Genomic DNA, 6,162 nt, shown 5'->3' with positions numbered 1-6,162 from the left:
TTCCGAAAACGCACTTTTCTGAAGGATTAAAAAAACTTGAAAAGCGATTGACCAAGTGTATAGAGCTCTAAGGAGATTATGTTGAAAAATAAAAAAAAATTGACCCAAAAAAAATTGTTTTTATACTTCATTCTAAGGACTTATTGAACTACCCTCGTAGCTTTCATCGTTCAGAAAAATAGTGATGTAATGCAATTTCTGTTTTAAAATAGGTTTCAAAGAAGTTATTATGAAAAAACAGTTTTTGCGGAAACAGTACTAGTATGATGAATTTTGTCTATAACCGTTTTGAATGTATTAAAACTAATTAAATCTTCCACTATCATATATGGAACACGACGCCACGCCGCAACACGTCCTATATGCATTTCAGCAGGGAGTAAGATGTTGTAACTTCTTCTGGTACATAATTCATTTTTATTCAATAGAAAATATTTAGTTAGTCTTAAAAATATCCGGAGTAATTTTCCTTCGTTACATTAACTCTCCGGAATTATTATATTGTATAACTTGTATTCCGAAAATTTCACATTGTTTAAATAAACGAGAGTAATAGGACCTCGCCGTACCCAGTGCACCAATTCATTAAACGTCAAATAAAGTCGCTGTTCAAATGCGGTTTTTAATAATAACATATGTTCCCTGATAATGTGAGCTTTAACATAAAAAATAAAGACATTAAATTTTTAATCCTAATTTATATTGCATTTAAGTCAAAGCGTAAAACCATACCCCACTCACTCCTACCTTCTATCTATATGATTCGTAGTAGAAATACGTCAGCTTAGGAGAAAAATATTTGTTCATTAACTTAGATAGAAATTCTCCACCATAATCACATGGCTAATAATCCCTAAGACTTTTTTTTCCGTGTATATTGAATTCTCACTTTGTCGAGGAAAATGTCGATTTCCCACGAAAGATATAGAATGCACAAAGGATATAAATCTGCAAGAAGTAAGGGAAAGGAAGAGATCGAATCACGAGGGATATAATCATTTTTGTTCGTTGGTGATGGGGAAAATAGAGAGCTGATGACAGTGTTACAATCAATTTCAGGATTGGAATTTTAAAAATCTTGATTATGGAATTTACGAATGAATTTCGAGACTTAATTCATGGTTCGGATCATGTCAACTCGTGGCAAGTCATATTATGATATCTTTTATGGAGCAAAAATTTAAAGCCAAAACAAATTAGCAAAAAGGAGTGGTCTATAACTTAATTTAATTCTGTGACCTATCACATCCGTGCCCCCCTCCTCTCCCAAGGAGATGTTAGAAAGTAATATCTACATTATTTCTGTAATTTATTACAGAAGTCCCTTCCAGCACTTTCGCCAATTTTTGTGCGGACTTTAAATTTCTCTCAATGAAAGATGCCGCATGTGGCTTGCCGCAACTTTACCAATTTTTTGTGGACTTGAAATTTTTCAAAATAAGAGGTGCCGCAACCTGACTTGTTGGGCATTGGCTTGACTCAATCCTTCACAGTAATACAAGAATCTGAATTTCAGAAGAAAAAGGCGGTTAACATTCAAATGTAACCAAAAGGATCATTCGCCAGTTGAAAGTCAACTGATCATGATAATATGACTTTAAGTAACGCGCTTGGTTGAAAGTCAACTGCGTTATGTACGTAAAATGTACTTTATAGTTTAATATAAGACAGAAAGATTGTTGACTTTCCGTCAACGTGTGCGTGTGAAATGAAACTTACAGGTTAATTTAAGTCAGCTGATTGTTGAAGTTCATAAAGTTTATGCGCTATCGTTCAGTTATTAGAAACATGAAATGAATATAAAATTAAAAATGGAAAAATTTTAGGAAATACATTTTTTTTAAAAGTGAGCATTGAATAAATTATTCATTTATGCTTAATAAATCTAGTTGTTTTATCCTCCAAGTCAATGAGATTAGTAGAAGGAAAAAAGAACTTAATGACACCAAACAAGGCACTTATATCCATTTTAAGTTACCATGGGTACCTGCAGGTACAGAACGTCAATCTCCAATTCCTTTTTATATCATTTTTTATCACATATGTACCATTATTCTATTTATAATCAAAAATCCGTTGACGAATCAATTATCATGAGCTCAGTGTTGATCGCTACTATCCAGCGCTATCAACACTATATTGACTACTCTCAGCTGCTCTCTTGGCTCCTCTTCTAAAGTCGCCGAAATCCGTTTATGTGTTGGCGCATCGCCGCATCGCATTTCGCGCAAGCCTTTCTGCCAGCACAAATTGAATTTCAGAGCACGCGAATGAAATTCATCCGAAACTCAACATACCTGTCAGTTAATTATCATATTACTCGTATATCAGATACAAGACACTGCACTTAAGTTCCATTTCTGGTTGAAATTAAGTGACTTACTTAATTTAATGCAAAAATGAAATTCATCTACATTTAAAATTCATCATCTTGTATTACTGTGTTAATTCATTACAAAGAAACAATAAAAAAATGGATTCAATCAAATCGTTCAGTTGCCAGAATTTGTGTTTTCTCAAAAAATGTGGTTATTTAAACGACATTTTTCAGTCGAAGTGGTTCATTAATGTTTTTTGCAATTCGATAGGTCGAGCATATTTTACAAGATTTTACAATTTAATTACTTATTCTATACAGTATAAGAGCTTTTAGATCAGTTTCAATGCAAATACGGCGTCTGGCCACATTTACCTGACTTATGCCATATTGAATTGTGGCTCGTTAAATTAATGAGTTACGTGTTGCGGTGGCTTGTCACTGAAAATACACGATAACGAGAATTCGTGAAAAATGAATCAGTTGGAAGAACGTATAATATAATAGGCCACGTGAAAAAGAAAAAGTACGACTATATATTTTGAAATATTGCAAAGCCTTGATGAACGTGGTGTAATTTTTTGTACAGTGTAGCCTTAGCTCTGCGGATTCCGATTTCAGAGGTGTAATATCTCTTGTAGAATGTGAGAAAAACAATCAAAAATATTTTGCACAGGCACACAAAAATAAGTATGCAAAACCAAAGAATCGGCCTATACAGCCTTGCAGTATTGAGCTAGCATAGTCAAAATCTCAATTGATTAGAATTCGCCACTTATCAGTTATTTACATTCTTATCCTAATGAGAAGGTATTGGTTTTACGTAAAATTTCACTTTGTCGGTTTTCATCAAATCTCCACGTTTTGAGACCCCCTGAGTCAGAAAAAACGATTTTTACGAAGGCGTTTGTCCGTCTGTTTTCTGTAGGCACGATAACTTTCGAAAAATTGATCAGATTGGATTATGCTTTCGCACACTTTTTTAAGGCCTGAAAATAAAGAAAGAGTTTGTAAACCAGCTATTTTGAATGAAAAATTCAAAAAGTGAGCGCATTTTCAAAATTTTTGAAAGCACTTTTTTCAAGATTTAAAAATTCTATGTGCGGTTATTCATAGTACTCAGAAAATCAAACAATTTATCTTTATGACTTTTTCTATAAAAAGAAAATTATCAGATTTAGAGCATTTTTAAAATCTCCCAAAAAAAAATAAAATGAACATTTTAGGCCACACAACGCATTATACGAAAAAAACTCAAGAGAAGAAAAAGGTTGATTTTTGATAGCCCTACAAGATTATCATAACAACTTTTTTAATTTGGTCAAAAAGTTGAAAATTCAAAATTTGATCGTACCCAAAATAATGAAAAATCCATAAATTTAATTTTTTTGTCAAACTATGCAAGATACAAAAAAAAACTAATAAGCTAAAATTACGCGCCCTGAAAAGAAATACAAATTTGTTATAAATCACTTTTCGATAGGAGGCGTATTTTTTATTTTTAGAGGAAAAAAACAACGTTAAAAATAAAAAAATAAAACAATTTTGGACTAACGACCCAAGCTACGCAAAAATGAGACAAAACTTGTTTATCCAAAAAAGAGCTACAAATTTTTAATAATTATTTTTTATAGGATGCGCAGTTTTTGTTTTATACGTAAATATAAAAAAAATAAAAAACTTCATTTTTTGACAAACGACACAATCTATCAAAAAAATAGACAAAAGTTAAGCTTCCAAAACATACCGAAAACTCATTGAAATTTTTCATGAATAATTTTTGATAGGACACGTAGTTCTTGTTTTAGTCGTGAAGAAATAACATTCAACATAAAGAAACTGAATTTTTTTTGAAAAAATGACATAACGTACGAACAAAAATTAAAAGACAAAAGTTGTTCGCCTAAAAAAATCTTTAAATTTATTAATAATCATTTTTAGATAGGACGAGTAGATATTCTTATAATCGTAAAAAATTAAATAAGAAAATTAAATTTTCGAACAAGGACAGAAAATACGAAAGAGGACATAGGATCCTATACAGGTTCCTGCATAGGAACCTATATAGGTTTCTGCATTAGACCCTAGCGGAAAATGAGAATGTGCCCGCGTAGCAGGCAGACTTTTTTCTTTTAGTTTGAATTTTTAAATTAGGTAAAATTATACCGAGTATGCCTACGTAAATAGAAAATGGTTTTTCTTGCTATCAAATGCATTTTTTAAAAGTCCTTACGTCCAAAAATATTTCTCCATGGTTTTGTTTAAAAACGTACATTCCAGAAATCTTCCTTCTGAATTAGCAATTGTTTATAAACAAATTGCACTGTTGTTCTCCTTAAAGAAAAAATGTTGTTGCAAGTTATTTTACATTCTCTACGTAGACATATTTTTATAGTCAGATTTCTTGGAATATCGTACTCTTTTGTTCTCAAATGACCTCAGTAGTGAATTTCTTTTTCATTTTATTCCTTTTACAGATAAATCTCTTTTGAGATTCCCAACAATAGTCCGCCAGAATGTTTACGTTCCATTTTCCTTGATATCTACGTCCCATTTCTAGGATGTCTTGATTAAACCTTTCGCCCTGCTCTTCACTGAAATCACCAAAATTTTTTTGAAAGTAGTCAATCTCGCGTTGAAAATTATTAGAGAACTATTCGCGGCCAGAATAGATCAGCTTGACTGCTAATGCGGTGCCGCCAAGGCGGTCTATTATGGCGCTAAGTAGAAGTGAACCGTTTTCGTATGGTCAAATGCTATGGTCTGGACAAGCTAATCTAGATCTATTCTGAACGAATTAATCTAGTGCTATACTTGCAACACCCTGTTACTTTTAAAAATGTGCTAAAAATTATTCGCATTCGAAAATGAAACGAACTCTTGGTCATGTTAGGCATACGGAAACGCAGTTCTTAAAAATTAGCACTAAAAATGTATATCCCGCGAAATAATAAGAACTAGTATTTCTTTTCGCATTTCTCTCCAGAAAAAATGTAAAATAACGTAAAAATTTGTTTTTCTTTTGACAGAAAAATGTTCAAGTTTTTTATAATCGATATTTTTTTAAAGAATTGAATATTCGGATGAAAGATTTCTGGAATATAAGTTTAAAAAAAAAAAAAAATCAACGTATGAATCAACAAAACTCCTAAAGCCGTTCACGATGAACATTTTGATAATTTTGGAGCATTAAATTTTTATGGTTAATAACTTTTGCATCCAAAACCTTTTTGCGACCAAAACGTAAGGAAACCTTTTTGAATAGAAGGGCTATTAAAAAATTCATTTTATAGCAAAAAAACGACTTACAATTTATGGTGGCCTACTTGGGATAATTTAACCTAAATATAAATTCAAACTCGATGGAAAAAAACTGGTAAGCAGAAAATTTCAGTCAATGCAAATTTTGACTATGATACCCCAATACTACAATGCTATATAAGTCGCTTTTTTGACTTCGCATACTTTTTTTTGTGTACCTGTGTTATCTTTCTCGCGTTTGCTTTTTAAAATAATAGTATGTTATCCAATGGAAAAAATATCTGGAAATCAGTGCGTAAAAATGATTTAGAACTTTGTATGCAGACGAAGCGTATGCGTAAACGTGGGTGGCCATGTGTCTGTTTCAATACTGGCAAAAAGCAGCTATCCTCATTTGTATTCTTAGAGCAACGGGCAGAGGCGTCCTCGATTTACTATCACGTCGTACGAATTATTTAGTAATCACATTTCTCACCACCCTCGCTGGCTAAAACTGCAAGCTCGCAGTCTTTATGATGATTTCTCTATTTTACGAGTACAGTGGCGGCATGAGTTGACGATTAGACGAAGGGTTCTACTTAGTA

At 32.2% G+C, this 6,162-nt stretch overlaps 1 protein-coding gene across 2 annotated transcripts in view; it reads right to left on the bottom strand.

The window, feature by feature from the left end:
• LOC117171508 (E3 ubiquitin-protein ligase Rnf220-like) overlaps positions 1–6,162 on the bottom strand; it is a 272,836-nt gene that overhangs the window by 244,750 nt on the left and 21,924 nt on the right. The window lies entirely within an intron of this gene.

Source organism: Belonocnema kinseyi, chromosome 4 (genome assembly GCF_010883055.1).
Source record: "Belonocnema kinseyi isolate 2016_QV_RU_SX_M_011 chromosome 4, B_treatae_v1, whole genome shotgun sequence".
Lineage (NCBI taxonomy): Eukaryota > Metazoa > Arthropoda > Insecta > Hymenoptera > Cynipidae > Belonocnema > Belonocnema kinseyi.
The sequence above is the reverse complement of the archived record's forward strand: the minus strand, read 5'-3'. Positions and strand labels throughout refer to the sequence as shown.